This window comes from Rhinopithecus roxellana, chromosome 12 (genome assembly GCF_007565055.1).
Source record: "Rhinopithecus roxellana isolate Shanxi Qingling chromosome 12, ASM756505v1, whole genome shotgun sequence".
NCBI classification, from domain to species: domain Eukaryota; kingdom Metazoa; phylum Chordata; class Mammalia; order Primates; family Cercopithecidae; genus Rhinopithecus; species Rhinopithecus roxellana.
The window spans coordinates 125,395,276-125,411,500 of NC_044560.1; the positions used below are offsets into that span (position 1 = coordinate 125,395,276).

At 43.9% G+C, this 16,225-nt stretch overlaps 1 protein-coding gene and 1 long non-coding RNA gene across 6 annotated transcripts in view; one reads left to right on the forward strand and one right to left on the reverse strand.

Moving 5' to 3' along the window:
• The window catches only part of LOC115900830, an 80,998-nt gene extending 69,228 nt beyond the window's left edge, over positions 1–11,770 (forward strand). For both annotated transcript variants that reach the window (XR_004060478.1, XR_004060479.1), the window contains exon 3: positions 10,999–11,770. This is a non-coding gene — a long non-coding RNA (uncharacterized LOC115900830). The remainder of the gene's footprint in view (positions 1–10,998) is intronic.
• AGBL4 (ATP/GTP binding protein like 4) overlaps positions 1–16,225 on the reverse strand; it is a 1,510,388-nt gene that overhangs the window by 15,069 nt on the left and 1,479,094 nt on the right. The gene's annotated exons all lie outside the window — the stretch shown is intronic.

Below are 16,225 nucleotides of genomic sequence, written 5' to 3' on the forward strand. Positions count from 1 at the left end.
AAACATGTAAAGTGGAATGTGATGCTGAAATATTAGGCTAGAGACAAGTGAGTAAAGGCTTTGAATGTCAAGTTAAGAAACTTAAACTTCTATTCTGTAGGCAATAAAAGCCAACGAACATATATGGGTTGTATTTGTCACTCATTTACTCAATGTATATTTACTGATCATCTACTATGTTTATTATGTTCAGGCTTTTTGGAAGTCTCAGGGTATACTATGGTTAAAAACAAAAGAAGACAAAACCAAGACAATGGTTAAGTCTAGAAGCAGAGACAAATAGCGAGGTAGTAAAACAAACAAACCAAAAAAACCACACACACACATATTGCACTTAATATAGTACTATGAAGAAAATGCACAGAGTCTGTACCTGCGGATAATGCAGGCGTGGGAAGGCCTCTCTGAGGAGGAGATGTGAACTGGGAGTGAACAGTGACTGCAGCGGTACCTATGAAAAGGGAAGGGTGTCTGGGAAGGGTCCTCGTGTGAGAGACAGAAACTGGAAGAGGGCTGGTGGAGGGTGATGGGCAAGGGCTAGATCACCAAGACCTCTGGTCCACCTTAAGGAGTCTGGACTTTCTTGGTGAATGGGAAGCTACTGAAGAGTTTGAAGCAGGAAAGTGACATGGTCTTATTTTTATTTCCAAAGGTCACTGCTGCACTAAAAGAGAAGGCAAGAGTGGAAGCAGGCAGAGTAGCCAGGGACGACTGCAATGGTCCAGGAGAGGACAAGGGAGACCCCGGCTATTCAGGGGCAGTAGAGATGGGAAGACGTATTTGTGGGAAGAGCCAACAGGACCTGCTGCCAGGTTGGATGTGGGGCCCAAAGGAGAGGAAGGAGTGAAGGATGACTCCTTCATCTTTGGCTTTAGCAGCTGGGTCAATGGGGTGCCCTGAAAGAATGAGGCAGGAAGAGCTTCAGGGTAGAGAGTAGGAGGCCAGTTTGGAGCATGTTGGGTTTGAGCTATGAGACATTAAGTATCCAGGTTCTGAATCAGAAATGGGAAAAAAAATCAGAAAATGGTAATTTTTCCGAATTTTCAGCTCTTTGGGATTATTCATGCTACAAATTCTTGCTGACTGTGCAGTGTGTTCCATTCTGCTCAGCTCTCCACCTCTTCCTCTCTGCTCTCAGTGAGTCCCAAGGGCTTTAGGAGAATGGCAATAACTGAAGGATCCTCTGTTCTCCTGTCTCAGGGCCTCAGATCTGGGGCCTTGAGTGTGCACACAAGTGGGAATCAAGAGACCAACATGGTTTTCATCATTAACTAGCCATGTGACCTTGGGCCATTTCCCTTCACTGGGCCTAACTTCTCTGTGGGTAAATGCGGTCTCTCAAGTCCTTTTTCAGTTAACATGGTATATTCAAGCAAAGCCCTCAATACAATAAGCTTATGAGAAATCCCATCCTCATTCTTTCATTCACAAATATATATGGAGAATTGACCATGTGCCGTTATTTTAGACACTTGACATATACAGTGAACAAAACTGACAAAGACCTCTGTCTTTGTGGAGTTTAAATTCTAGCTATGGAAAACAAGCTATAGACCTAATAATACATGTGTAAATTATATAGAATGCTGGAACGTGGTAAGTGCTATGGAATAAAGATAAAGAATATGGTAAAGGGAGGGCTGGGGACAAGGACAAGATCACAGCATTAAGGAGAGTGCTCAGAGAGGCCTCTTTGAGAAGGTGGGGTGGGGATGGGCTTGGAGAGGTGAAGGCGCTGGCCAGCATCAAAGCGGAGTTAATCCTCCTCCTCTGAAACACAGCCCTGGCCGGGCGCAGTGGCTCAAGCCTGTAATCCCAGCACTTTGGGAGGCCGAGACGGGCGGATCACGAGGTCAGGAGATCGAGACCATCCTGGCTAACACGGTGAAACCCCGTCTCTACTAAAAAATACAAAAAACTAGCCGGGCGAGGTGGCGGGCGCCTGTAGTCCCAGCTACTCGGGAGGCTGAGGCAGGAGAATGGCGTAAACCCGGGAGGCGGAGCTTGCAGTGAGCTGAGATCCGGCCACTGCACTCCAGCCTGGGCGACAGAGCGAGACTCCGTCTCAAAAAAAAAAAAAAAAAAAAAAAAAAAGAAACACAGCCCTGACCAGTCATTTCACAATTAGGCTCTTGCTAAATCCAACCCAATCCCAAACTGGGGATAATAATCAACCTCAGGGATGAGTCCTCCCTCGTGGGGTCAAGAACACCTCTTTCGTGGCAATGGCTGTTTTCTGCCTGCAGGTCCAGGTCCTCTTCGCCTCCCAGAGCAGCTATGGCGGAGACAAGTCTCACACACATCCTCTCGTCTGGCCTGTGGCCTCCCTTCCCTGTCCTGCTCCTCCCCTTGTGGACTCATCTCTGAAGCCTTCTTCATACTTCTCACTCCCTGCAACTCTTCTAGAACCCTCAGCAAGCTCAGCTGGCCTGACTGCACTAAAGGGTGCTGAGCTCTGCCCCACTCCTCAGACACAATATCCCACTTCTCCTTTCCCCCTTCTTGTGGGCCATGGCAGCTCTGGTTACCATCCCTATTTTGCAGATGAAAAATCAGAAGTCACTTGTCTGATGAGTCACATCAAGTATTGGCGCAAGGAGGATTGAAACCCATTTGTTCATTTATATATTCATATTAAGTGGTTTCTATGCGCCAGACACTGTTCTAGGAGCTAGGATACAACAAAGAGAAAACAGACATATCTCTGTCCTCATAAAGGTCTTTTCTTGCCATTATCCTGCTTCCAAATAAGAAAATTGAACTCCTACCTGCTCCCTGTTTGGAAACTCCCACCTAGAATTCATTTCTGCTCAAACTCCTGCCCCTCCCAGCAACAGATGATCACCATTAAAGGGGGAAGATTAATTGTGCAGAGGGATAGGCCAAGGAAAAGTGATTTTCTTTGGTAAGGCTGACAGCGCTGCTAGAATATTAAGAGGCACCTGCCTAGGAGCCTCTAGGTAAAGCCAGAAGAAAAATGTGACAATGAAATATCTTTTGTCTCTGCCTCCCTACCAATCCTCCCACAGTGTCGGACAAGTGCATGACTAAACAGATGAATCCTTCTCTGAAGTGCAGTGTGGAGGCTGCCGATGTAATTGCAGAGTCCTTTCCCATTGCAGGCAAGTCCAGAGGCACCCCCTAGGTAAGAAGACCTGTAAAGGAGAGGAGAGGGAGAGAGGAAAGGGAGATGGAGAAAGAGAGAAAGCGAGAAAGAGAGAGAGAGATGGATTAGCGAGTCAGGGATAGACAGCAGGAGAGAGGAAGAGACAAAGAGGCTGCAGAGGCAGAGACCAGAAGCGAAAGAGATGCAAACCAACAGAAAAATACAGAGCAACTGGTCAGGATGAAGCAAGAAGATAAGGAGAGAAGGATAATCAGAGAGGCTGAGAGAGACTCAGGCTTGAAAACTGAGGAGAAATGGGGCGAGGGGCAGAGAGAGAAAAACGGAGCAAATGACAGAAAAGGAAAGAATCAAACTGAAAGAGGCGTGAGAGATACAAATGTAGGCAATAGGAGAAGGGAGGGAGAGGGGAAAGAAAGGCAAAAGATGAGCTAGAAAGAGACAAAAGGAAAAAATGCAGGGAAGCACAGCCGCAGAGGACAGACTGTAAATGAGACGTGTAAGACTGAAATAGCGACAGGAACAGTGAGAGACTGAGAAGGACCGAGAGAAGAAGGTGGAGAGACACAGACAGGGACTGGAAGTGAGGCCTCTTTTTTGATGGGCGAAATGCAATTCCACAGAGTAGGTATTTCCTGAGAGGCTCACTTCACGGAGGAGGCTGGAGATGAATGCTTATACGGAAATTGTGGGAAGAGTGTCCAATTCATCACGGAATGAATTAGAGTTTGGGGTAAGTATAAGGCTCGAAATTAGTTTTCCATTGCCACTGTAACAAATCACCACACCCTTAGTGGCTTAAAACAACAGACATTTATTCTCTCAATTCTGGAGGCCAGAAGTCAGAAATCAGTTTCACTGGGGCCAAAATCTAGGTGTCACAGGCCTGCATTCCCTCCACAGGCTCTGGGGAGAAAACAGAGAAATAGTTGGTTTCCGGTGGCTGCTGGCATTCCTTGCTTGTGGTCCCATCATTTCATCTCTGCCCCCATGGTCACATTGCCTCCTCCCTCTTTAGTGTATGTCAGATCTCCCTCTGCCTCTCTCTTCTAGGAGTACATGTGATGGTATTTAAGACCTACCCAGATGATCCAGGATAGTCTCAACCTTCCATCTGAAGAGTCTTAACTATAACATTTACAAAGACCTTGTTTCTATATAAGGTATTATTGATAGGTTCTAGGGATCAGGAACTGAATGTCTTTGGGGTCATTATTCAGCCTATTCCATACTGCCTGAGAGTTCATCTGCTTAGCTAAGAGCTGGCATATGAAGCGTCCTGGCATACCCAGGACGAAGGTGCTGGGTGTCAGGGGTGGAATTCTGGCTCTGTGTAAGACACCTTGCTGGGTGCTCCACCAAATCCACCCCACCTGACCTACACAAGCATCAAGTGGATTTACCAGCATTCAGACCCAGATATGTCTAATTTCAGAGTGCTTTTTGGTGGCATTATTTGTTGCCTCTCAAGGGCAATGTTGCCTACTTTACCTCTTAAACATAGTAAACCTGCTCCTCCCCTTCCTCCACTGCTATTGCATTGTTGGGATCCTTGTCTCTTATCTGAATTATTGCTTCAGCGTCCTAATTGGTCTTCTGGCTTCTGGTTTCTCCCCATTATTGCTGAGAATGATGTTCTCACAATTGCTGACCTTGTCACTTCCTGACCTACAACCCTACACTGTCACCTCCAAGGTAAGATTTAAACGCTTAGATCTGGCTTTCATGGCCTTCCATAAGCTAGTCTAAGCCTTATCTCCTGACACTGTATTCCATTGTGCGTGTATTTAGAAGGCCAGGTTTAAAGTCCACAAAGCGTGGGTTTTAATCCTGGCTCCTACATGTTTAGCTGTGTGAACCTGGGCAGGCTATTTACTGTCTCTGAGCCTTAGTTTCCTCATCTCTAAAATAGATAATGCTTCCTACCTCAGGATTATTGTATTGATTAAAAATTATATATCCAAGGTACCCAGTACAATGCTGGTACACAGTAGCTTTTTTATTATCATTACTACATATGAAACTGTCATCTCCAACAAAGTATGAGCTCTTTAAGGACACGAATGTGTCACGTTCACATTTGTTTCCAGAATTATTTAGCACGTTAGGCCTATGAACAAAGATAGGGAGAAAAAGCAAGACTGAAACAAATCAAGATGAGAGAGAGATAAAGAAAAGGACAGAGAGACAGAGGCAGGGAGAGATGAAGAAACTATTTGTAGAATTTTGTGTTTTCTGGACGTTCGGTATAACGCCTTGTAGGTTTCTTCCATTCTGTGTGCCTCGGTTTCCTCTCCTGTAAAATTGGCGTGCAGTTGAACTCGATGATCTCTAGTTCTAATTCTCACTCTCTGCTCTACCCTGGGGAAAGTGTTTCCCTGAAGCAGGGGATACCCTTTCTGACCAAGTCGATGAGGGGCAAATCAGGTGTCCAGTGCTGCCCACCACCCTAATGGGGTCTTTTGAGGAGAAGCCAGGTTAGAGGCTGGTGGGCTAGAACAGATGGAGAGCTGACCTCAGTTATAATGTGCCTGATTCTGGATGGAATAACCTTGGCGAGTATTTGGACTTTAGACCACATTAGGCAGGTTGCTGTTATTCATTCACTCATTCATTCATTCTTTATTTATTTTTCATTCATTCATTTATTTTTGAGACGGAGTCTTGCTCTGTCACATAGGGTAGAGTGCAGTGGCGCGATCTTGGCTCACTGCAACCTCTGCCTTCTGGGTTCAAGTGATTCTCCTGCCTCAGCCTCCCCAGTAGCTGGGACTGCAGGTGTGTGCCACCACACCTGGCTAATTTTTGTTTTTTTAGTAGAGACGAGGTTTCGCCATGCTGACCAGGCTGGTCTCAAACTCCTGACCCTGTGATCCATACGCCTCAGTCTCCCAAAGTGCCAGGATTACAGGCATGAGCCAATGCTCATTCATTATTTATTACTCATTGATTCATTCAACAGATAAGTTATCAATCACCTCTTCTGTGCTGGGCCATGTAATAGATATATAGAACATTCACACTGGCTATGTAGAGTAAACAAAACAGGGATGGCTGTGCTCTCAATCTGTTTATAGTCCGGGTACTATTGACATGTTTGGCTAAAAGATTCTGTGTTGTGGGGACAGTCCTGTGCATTGTAGGGTGTTTAGCAGCATCCCTGGTTTCTCCCACTAGATGTCAGCAGCATCCACCTCATTGTGACAACCAAGCATGTCTTCAAACATTGCCAAACATTCCCTGGGGCAAATGCACCTGTGGGTGAGAACCACTGGTCTAGCAGTTGTACAGTATCTGGTGGAGATGCAGCAAGTGACATGAGAGAGGTGGGCCGGATCTTGACTGGGAAGGGTCTTGGCTTCCCTACTTGGAAACAAGTAATCCCTGAATGGATCCCTGGAGACAGGGAAGGGGAGAGGGATCCCACTCACAGGCTGCATTATTCTGGTAGACTGTTATCTAACCACCCTCCTCATTACTTTGGCAGGGAAGAGTGTCCTCCCTCCATTTCTAGCACACCTCAACACCCGAGATGCCTCTCCCTTCTCTACTTGCCCAAGACTGCTGGTATTTATAGCTTGTCTGTCTAACTCAGACCCACTTCTCACTCGAGGGAAATTAATCTCTCTCTCCAGATCCCACACTATCACTTGGCTCACGGCTTCCTCATTCGCCTGCTCTTCCAATCCAGGCACCAGCAGTTTCCCAGCTGTGCCTCCCTTTCCCCGCTGACAGTTGACCATGGCTCTGAAAATTGGCTCTTGGAATCAGTTGTGCCTGCCCAGCTGGGCCACAGCTCAGCAGTGCCTGGGACTTTGATGCAGCTCAACCTGAGAGGGGGCTCTGCTTTTCTGAGAGATACTCAGCTCCTGCTTGTCTCACATGTATTTTTAGAAGCTTCAACTGGATGCACAGTTAAAAATGAGACTGAAGACCAAAGTAAATATTTGCATAGCAGGATCTTGGAGTGGCAGGGAAGAGAGAAGGAAGAGAGGAGTTCTGATGGGCCTGGCTTCAGGCCTCAGCTCTGTTTCTGAGTAGCTGCACTTGCTTGGGGCAAGTCTCCTCTAGGTATCAGTTTTCCAATCTGTAAATCTGGAGGAGGGATTAGCTTGCGGATGAAATGTTTTGAAACATTTCAGCTCTGATGTTCTGTGAGCCTCTATACCAGAAGGGCCATTAAGTGGTTCCTGAACCCTCTGATACTACAGACAAACTGTGTAAATTTTCTGGAGAGAGTATTCACAATTTTTTATAATTTTCAGAAAAAAACAGCATCTTCTAAAATGTTAAGAATCTCTGCTCTAGGTCTATGGATAGAGATAATTGAGTTTATCACCACCTTCCTGGTAATATTCCTTCTTCTCATTTTCTGACCTGTTCCCTTGTTACAGTCTGACTCCTCTGGGATTAGTGAGAATCGGGCAGAGTGCGGGGGAGTAAAATCAAGTTAGACTTGAAATGGAATGAACAATGTGAAGAATCTATCCTGAGTGCATCTGCATTAACTTAACTAAAAAACCTCAAAGAGTCTGGCAACCCAAGTCTGCTGCAGGGGTCAAAGAACAGTTCAGCAAAGATGATCCCTAGGAGGTGACTGCAAAACTCAGCTGAAACTCTAGGCCATTCTGTGCGTGAGAATTGGGGTTCAGTCTTTTTCTGGGAAGCATCAAATCCTGGGCTCAGAACTTAAAAGACCCACTATCGGGTTTGCTGGAGGGACAGGACATGGGGTCCTCCACCTTTAAAAGAAGCCCACTCTCCTGCCCTTGTGTCTTCACCCCTGATTAGGCCTGAATCTGAAGCACTTACATGGATTAATGGAATGAGCAATGTCCTGTGAATCAAGAGACCCATATTTGAGCATCAGCTTTCACCAAATGCTGTATGCCTTGGGCAGCCTTGGGCAGGTCACTGACCCACTCCTGGGCTTCAATTTCTCCGTTTAGACGATAAAGAGGAATTGGCTTGCTTCACAGTTTCACCAAAGAATGACTATTATTATAGTGACACTCCATTATAATACCTCGTTTTTAGCCATTTCCTTGCATTTATTCCTCATTTTGAGACATCCCTGTTATATTTCAAGCAAACCAGCAACGAATCCCATGCCTAGGAAGGGTGTGATGATAAACTTAAATCCCAATCTTTAGGACCCTCCTGGCTCTAACATTTTATGATATTTTTTTTTCTGCTCTGATGTTACTTTTCTTTTTTAACTGTTGTTTTGAACTTAAAACTTAGGGAATGAAATTCATGTTGATGACCATGGACTATTTTCCAGGCACTGTGCTAGTTTCATTTATTACAAGCAAGGTAGATTTTGGTATCCTTGTGTTATAGGTTAGAAAACTGAGGTTCAGAGATGTCACCTTTCTAATACCACTCAGTTAGCAAGCAGACAGTTAGGACTTAAACTCGGGTCTGTCCCAGTACAAGGCCTGTGGCTTGAAAAATTATTTTTATGCTATAATTCTTTATTGTTTTAACTTTCTTAAAATTAATTCATTTATTCAATATTTATTGAGTACCTGCTGTATAAGGTACTGTGCTAGACGCTATGGGTTTGAAGATGAGAAATCAGTCCCTGTTCTTGAGCAGCCTTTAGAGAAGATACGTAAATAAAAGTTGCAAGTTAGGGCAATGACACTATGGCAGAGGGAAATAAGGGAAGTCAGGGTGCAGAAAATGGGAGTTAGTATTGGAGATACCCTGGAAGCTTGTCAGAAAAGGAAACACCAGAGCTGACTGGCGGGGGTAAGATTGTCTTTTTTTTTTTTTTTTTTTTTTTACTGAGATAACTCTTCATTAAACAAGTTAGTTAACAATTAATTCAGAATATATGATGTACCAGATACTTTTCTAGTTTGAGGAACACAATTGCGTACAACGACAAACTCTTGTGGAGCTCACAAGGGAAGAAAGGCAGTAAACGAACCAACAAATACAGTATAAGATTGAAATCCAGGTGACTTGGAGGAAAAGTAAGACTTGGCCAGGTAAAGTTGAATGGCATGAAACGGCATCCTGAATAAAGGCAGAGGCATGTGCAAGCATGCTGAGGCATGACAATCCCTTCAAAGATGTTTGTCATGGCTGGAATATCTTCTAAAAGATGAAGAAGGAAGTAAGAGAAAAATGCAAGCACAGATCATCATGAATGCCTTGTGTGATGTTATGAGTATGAACTTTCTTCTGCAGATAATGGAAAGTCAGGGGAGGGTTTTAAGAGACAGAGACACAATGCTCAAATTTGGTTCCAGGGTGATTTCTCCTGTGACCCTGGTGAAGGGGGATTTGGAGGGGACCCAGACTATAGACAGGAGGAAAGGTCCTGGTCCAGGGAGAATGGTGAGTGGGCCTGAGCTCAGGCACTATCAGGGGAGTTGTGAGAAGGACAAATAACTGGAAATATTTGTCTAGTAAGAAAGATGATACTTGGGTGCTGGAAGAGGTGACTGGACTAGGAAAAGTATCAAGAACAGCATACCAGGTTCCTGCCTTGGAGAACTGTGTGGTGGTGTCCCCATCAACCTTGGGTAGGAAGTCTAAAGGTGGCTCCTGGAAGGCAGGGAACTCTGTGTTCCCTAGAGTACTTTCCATCCCACCCTTCTTAGTAGTAATGTTGCCTAATTTTATTTTACTGTACCGATGTGCCAAGTGACTATTATGATTCCTATTGTGAATCTCCATTAAAAGGACCAGTTACTGCAATTTTCCTGTATCTAATGCTCTTCTGTGGATATGTCAAGCAAAGCTGACAATGATCCCACTCACAGGATGGGTATGAGGCTGGCCTTAAACTCCCTATGAGGCCAACATGTTTATCCAGTCTTTAGGACAGAATATGTTTTCTCTGGAACTTTTCCTTTCTCTTCCATTCTCACTCCCCCACACCTCTGACGGGCCAGCTGGCCTGTCTGTCTGACTGACTGCCTCCCTCTCTTTCATATATGCTAATCAGGATCCACTCACTATCAGGATATAAAACATGCCTTTTCCATGTCTCACTCTATCCTGCTCCATTTTAGTAACAATAAGAACAAGCATATTATATCCCATGTGCTCATTCATCCCATGGACAACAGTATTTCTTAAACCAGTTCTATGCCGTTTGTCATGTTTCCTCTGTGGCAGGGCCTCTGCCCAAAAGACTGTTCCAAACCCCCTGCCTTGTTGCCTCTAAGTAAGTAACTCCTACTAATTCTTCAGACGTCAACTCCACTGCCACTTTGGCAAGAGAGCCATCCCTGACCTCTGGGCTAAGTCAGTCTGCCATCCTGTACTCTCCCAGAACTTCCTGGCACTCCTTCACAGTTCTGTCATGGTGGTAACTTTACATTGTATGTGTAATTTTTGATAAATATCTATTTCTTTTTTGTTTTGTTTTGTTTTTGAGATGGAGTCTCACTCTGTAGTCCAAGCTGGAGTGCAGTGGCATGATCTTGGCTCACTGCAACCTCCACCTCCTGGGTTCAAGCAATTGTCGTGCCTCAGCCTTCCAGGTAGCCGGGACTACAGGGTCATGCCGTCGAGCCTGGCTAATTTTTTTGTATTTTAGTAGAAACAGGGTTTCACTATGTTGCCCAGGGTGGTCACAAACTCCTGAGTTTAGGAGCTCCTCCTACCTCAGCCTTTCAAACTACTGGGATTACAGGTGTTAGCCACTGTGCCTGGCCAAATACCTGTTTCTTTCACTAGGCTACCAAGTTCTGTGATTGCAAAAATGATGTCTGCTTTGTTCACCATAATTTCCCCTGTGCTTAGCAGTGTCTGGCACATTAGGTGTTCAGTTAAATATTTGCTATGTGAAACAATCAATATCGCTAATGGCAGGAATTTACATTAGCTTCTGTTTCTTTTCTTCTTCCTAGGCCAAGATTATCTCAGGATTTCATGAAGAGGAGAAATGGAGGTCATTTCCTAGAGATTAATGGAGAATTTGATTGTGAGAAGAAAATTGTTTAAGGAGCAGGGGTGGGTGTGGAGGCAAATGTCACACACTCCAGAAGGTAAAGTGACCTGGCTCTTCCCCTCTTACTCCTTGGAAAGAGGGAAAGCTCATCAGAGCCAGGACCCTGGAAAAGCGATGTGATGAAGAGAAGGAGGCCCTGAATAGCACCATCTGAAAGGCATTTCCAAGGAAGCCAGGGATGTGACTCTGTCTTGGTTGTGGAGATCAAAAGGTTTTGTGAAGGAAGCAATGGCTCTCTAGCCCCTTTCTGGGTGGATTCTGGGGTAGAGGGATCTGGTTCCTTTGACAACTGGTTAGTTATAGCTATAGGGTGAAGCCAATTGAGTAATATTGGTCTGGGCTTCCAGAGACACAAGGTCTTCTTGAACCATAAGCTCTCCGAACAATGCCCCACCTAGGCAGAGCAGAGAACCCTGAACTTTTGCCTGGGGAGAACAAACAAGTGCACGTTCTCGGGAGCCACCAGACCTGGGACTACCCATTGGACCCCTAACCTCCACTGTTCTTGGCCTCTCTTTCCCATTAGATTGTGAGTTCTTTGAGGACAGAGACTACCTCTTCTCCATCCTTGTTTCCCTAGCCTAATACACCATCAAATAATGCTGTGGAAAGAAAAAGTAAAGGAATAAATAAATAAACCTTAGATAAGTGATCCATCCACTAATCCTCCATTCCTGATTAGTAAAATGAGAATAACAATAGCTACCAACAAAAGTATTGTGTAGATTGTATGACTTAATGAATGTGAAAGCACATGGTATGGAATTTAACATAAAATAGATAATCAAAAATACATTATCCTCTTTGTTTCGACTTTAATCACACATCCTCCCTTTAAGTACTCACTGAACTTTAGTGACCTTCATATTTTCTAGCTTTAACTTGACAGTGCATCAGTGGTTAAAGAATCATAAAATATCAGAGCAAGAGGGCACCAAAAGTGGACATTTGTCTTGCTTTGTCTTGTTTTATTTTCCTGCTCTTAATGTATTCCCCTCTCACACACATCATTTTCCTGTATTGAGCCCCCAATCTCAATTCCGTGACTCAGGAGGAGCTGACCCCATTCAGACTCTGGGGATGGAGTCAGCCCAATGGTGGCCAATCAGAGCACTGATATACCTCTTTCCACAGTGATTAGTGAGGTATGGCATGGCCCATACCTGACTCAGTTCTGGGACTTGTGAAACAGGGAATTACCCTTACACTGAGAGGCTGGGATATCCACCAGGAGCTTCTGGCAGCCAATTTGCTTCTAGCAGGGGAGAGCTGGTTGAATAATGAAGCCAATGCTTAAGAAACAGTGCTGAGGGGTTGAGGACAGACAGCTTCAGACTAAGCCCTGATGATGCTGAGTCCTTAGATCCAGTGATGCCTGAAACAAGTATCCTTTTGGACTTTTGAGTTTTATGAGCTAATTAATTTCCCTTTTTATTTAATTCAGTTTGAGTTGGGTTTTCTGTCCCTTGCAACCAAATTTGGGCTAATACAAGATGTTGGAGTTTGTTTCATCACACCTCTTAATTTTACAGATGAGGAAGAGACTTGCAAATCACATGAGCAGTTTTTACACACAACCAATTTTCCAAATAACTATATTGCTTCAATTCCTTTTATCCTTACTGCTGACCAGAACAGGGACAGGTTGTTCTTATACCTGAATAGGGTCATAGAATATTGATTTTGGTCACAGAATGCCTAATCTTTCTGTAACAGAGCAAATTTTTAAATTCAAGTCCTTGGGAATCAGTTTTGTTTTGCATTACAATGTTTTTATCCCCCAAGCAGAACTGCTGATGGCTATCCTTTTCCTTCCACACAGCATAATCAGCCGCAATTAATTACAATCACAAGGAGACAGCAGAAATGAACAGAGCATTAATTGGACAGAAGTAATCAAAATCTCCCTTAGCCCACAGTTAGTACCTGTATGCGGGAAGATGTGAGGAGGCACACGCATGTGTACCACACACACAAACATACACACACCCTGCAGTCAACCAGGGAATAAGAAGAGGATATATGATGAGCATGCTCTCTCATCAGCATGGCACAGTAGAAAACAAATCAAGGACTTTGGAGTCACAAAGATCACACCACTAACCAGTTGCTTAAACTTAGCTTTCTCACTTGTAAAACAAGGATACACAGACCTACTTCAAAGTGGATGAGAATATTAAATAAGAGTATTATATGTAAAGCACTTTTTACTGGTATGTAGCAGGAACTCTATACCTTCTACTTCTTTTTCCCTCCACATCAAACACCTTTTGTGGCTGGTAGAGAATGAAGACCTAATAAGATCGGAAATTTTAGACCCTCGGATGTTCTTAATTCAGCCTAACCAATTTGATCATCTCCCCTAGACCCTCCGCTTAATCCTACACCATTCCCCTTTCCCAGTCTCTGCCCCCTGTCCCACATTCCTGCTTCCTCTTGCCTCTTTGCCTCTTTCCCCTCTGGGTTGTCAATTCTGGGAAGGCAGCTTGGTATCCCTGTTGCCCCTCATGGGACCTGACACACAGTAAACAATGAGTGGACATTTGTTTAATAACTATTGATGGAGTCTGTGTCTGTGCTTATGTTCGCCTTCCACCCGCAGCATCCAGCCCTTCTATCTTGGTCTCAGTCTTAGTCATCCTTCAAGGCTTAGCCTAGAAGCTACCACCTCTTCCATGAAATCTTTGAAACTTGTCCCTGGGACCACTATCCCCTCCTCCGAACTCGGTACCTCTTTCATGACACCTGCAGCTTTTTATCTTGTGTTATAAAATTTACACAGGTGTTTCTTCTTCACTATGACCTCAAGTTTCTTCACTCATTCAACCTCTTTGAGTTAGTGTATGCTGGTAACTATAGATACTGAGGCATCGGAATGGGTATGTGTCGTTGAGATGCTCAGGTTCAAATTAGTACTTGAGCACAGCAACTGTGTCTGACTCATCTTTCAACACCCCATGCCTTGGGCCACTGTGGGTGATCCTCAAATACTTGAAAATGGCAATAGGTAGCCTATGAGAAGGCACCTGAGTCGGAATACTGGTGAGTCTTGTGAGGTTATAGAAGGCCAGTGAGCTCCCTCAGGTTGGTCACAAATACCCCTGGGTTTTCTGAAGGAAAATATTTTATATTATGGAGAGAAATCTGGCTCTAGATCATGCCATATACTACGTACTCAAATCAAAAAATCCCTGAATAAACTGTGACTTGGTGCCCAGGGATATACAACTTCAACAATTTACCTGAAGAAGCTCTGACCTACAGTCAGGCCCCGCTTTGCCACTGGTTTCACAGTGATATTGAACAAGTCATTTATCTTCTCTGGGTATCAGTTTAGCGCCCTCAACTTTATGTAACCAACAATTATGGACACCTACTGTGTTTCTGGCACTGTGCCTAGTCCTGGAAATACAGAAATAGCTTATATATGATTAGCAATTTTGAAGGCACTAATCTAGTAGGCACTATGAAAAGGGCCATCAAAGAGAGGTGTTGTAACAACTCTGCGTTGTGTAGCTCTCATTCTTCCTTTCTTTCTGGATAAATTCCCAAGCTCCTTTACCTGACATCAGGTTTCTTGTGATTTGCCCCTGCCTACCTGTTTAGTTTCTCCTCCACATTGACCCTGCACCCCACCCTGGCCATACTGTAGTGCTAGTCATTCCCTAATGCTCCATTATCATTCACGTATTTGCCCATGTAGTATCACTCCAAAATCCTCTACCTGCTAAATTTATGATGATCCTTCAACACAAAGTGAAAGTGCCATAATTGAGGTGTACACAGAAAGAGCATAACATTTGTAAAGGAAGAAGAATTCTAATATTATAGTTTTCTAAAAACTTCTTTTATTCTTTTCTTTTTCTTTCTTTCTCCTTCCTTTCCTCCTTCCCTTCTTTCCCTTCCCTTCCTTCCACTTATCTCTCTCCTTTCTTTCTTTTGTAAAAGGAAAAGATTGGATTAGATTAACTCTACCAACGCTGTACCACCCAATGATCAATGATGTAGTAATTATCTAATCTTTGTACTGGGTCTTTGGACCTCATGATCACACTGTCTGACCTGTGCTTCCCTCATGGTGTTTGAAAATGTCCCAAGAGCCAATTAACCCATGTGATGGTTCATTTTATGTGTCAACTTGACTGAGATGCCCAGACATTTGGTCAAACATTATTGTGGATATGTCTGTGAGGGTATTTCTGGGTGAGATTAAAATTTGAGTGAGTAGACTTAGTTAAGTAGATTGCCCTCCCTGATATGGGTGGGCCTCATCCAATCAGTTGAAGACTGAATAAACAAAGAGGCTGAGAGGGCATTCCCTCTCTACTGACTACTGACTACTGACTACTCGAGCTGGGACATGAATCTTTTTTGACTTTTGGACAAGAACTGAAATACGGTTCTTCTTGGGTCTCAAGTCTGTTGACTTTCAGATTGGAACTTGCACCATCAGCTCTCCTGTTTCTCAGGCCTTCAGCCTTAGACATATCAGCTCTCCTGGGACTCTAACTCATTGACTGCAGATTTGGGACTTCTCAGTCTCCATAATTGCATAAGCCAATTCTTTATAATAAATGTCTTTATGCATATAATCTCTTTACATATATATATGAAAGCAGAACCAAAAGGAGATATATGGATGTAGATATGGATATAGACATAGACATAGATATAGATATTGATATTGACATAAATATTCTATTGGTTCTATTTCTCTGGAGAACCTTGACTAATGCGACCATATTGCAGGCCTTGGGCTTGGCTTTCTGAAGAATGTTCCTCTCAATGGTGAGTAAAATGTCAAGTCTCCTCTACCACACCCAACTTTTCATTTCCTATATTCTTGGCTCTGCTGTTGATTATTGTTTTCTCGCTAGAGGAAAGATACCCTAAGATATGGGAAAGAGCAATTTCATAGAATCCTGCTACATGGAGCTAACAGAACCTTTAGAGATAATTAGGTTTCTCATTTCAGAGCAGTGAGGTGCCTGTCCATGGTTCTGTTCTTTGTAGACACTTGTGGAATGCCTTCCTGTTACTCCAACTCTCTCTTCTCCTCTTATTGAAGGCTTAACCTCCCTTTTAGACCCAGCTCAAAATCTGCTCCATTTAGAAGGTCTTCTCAG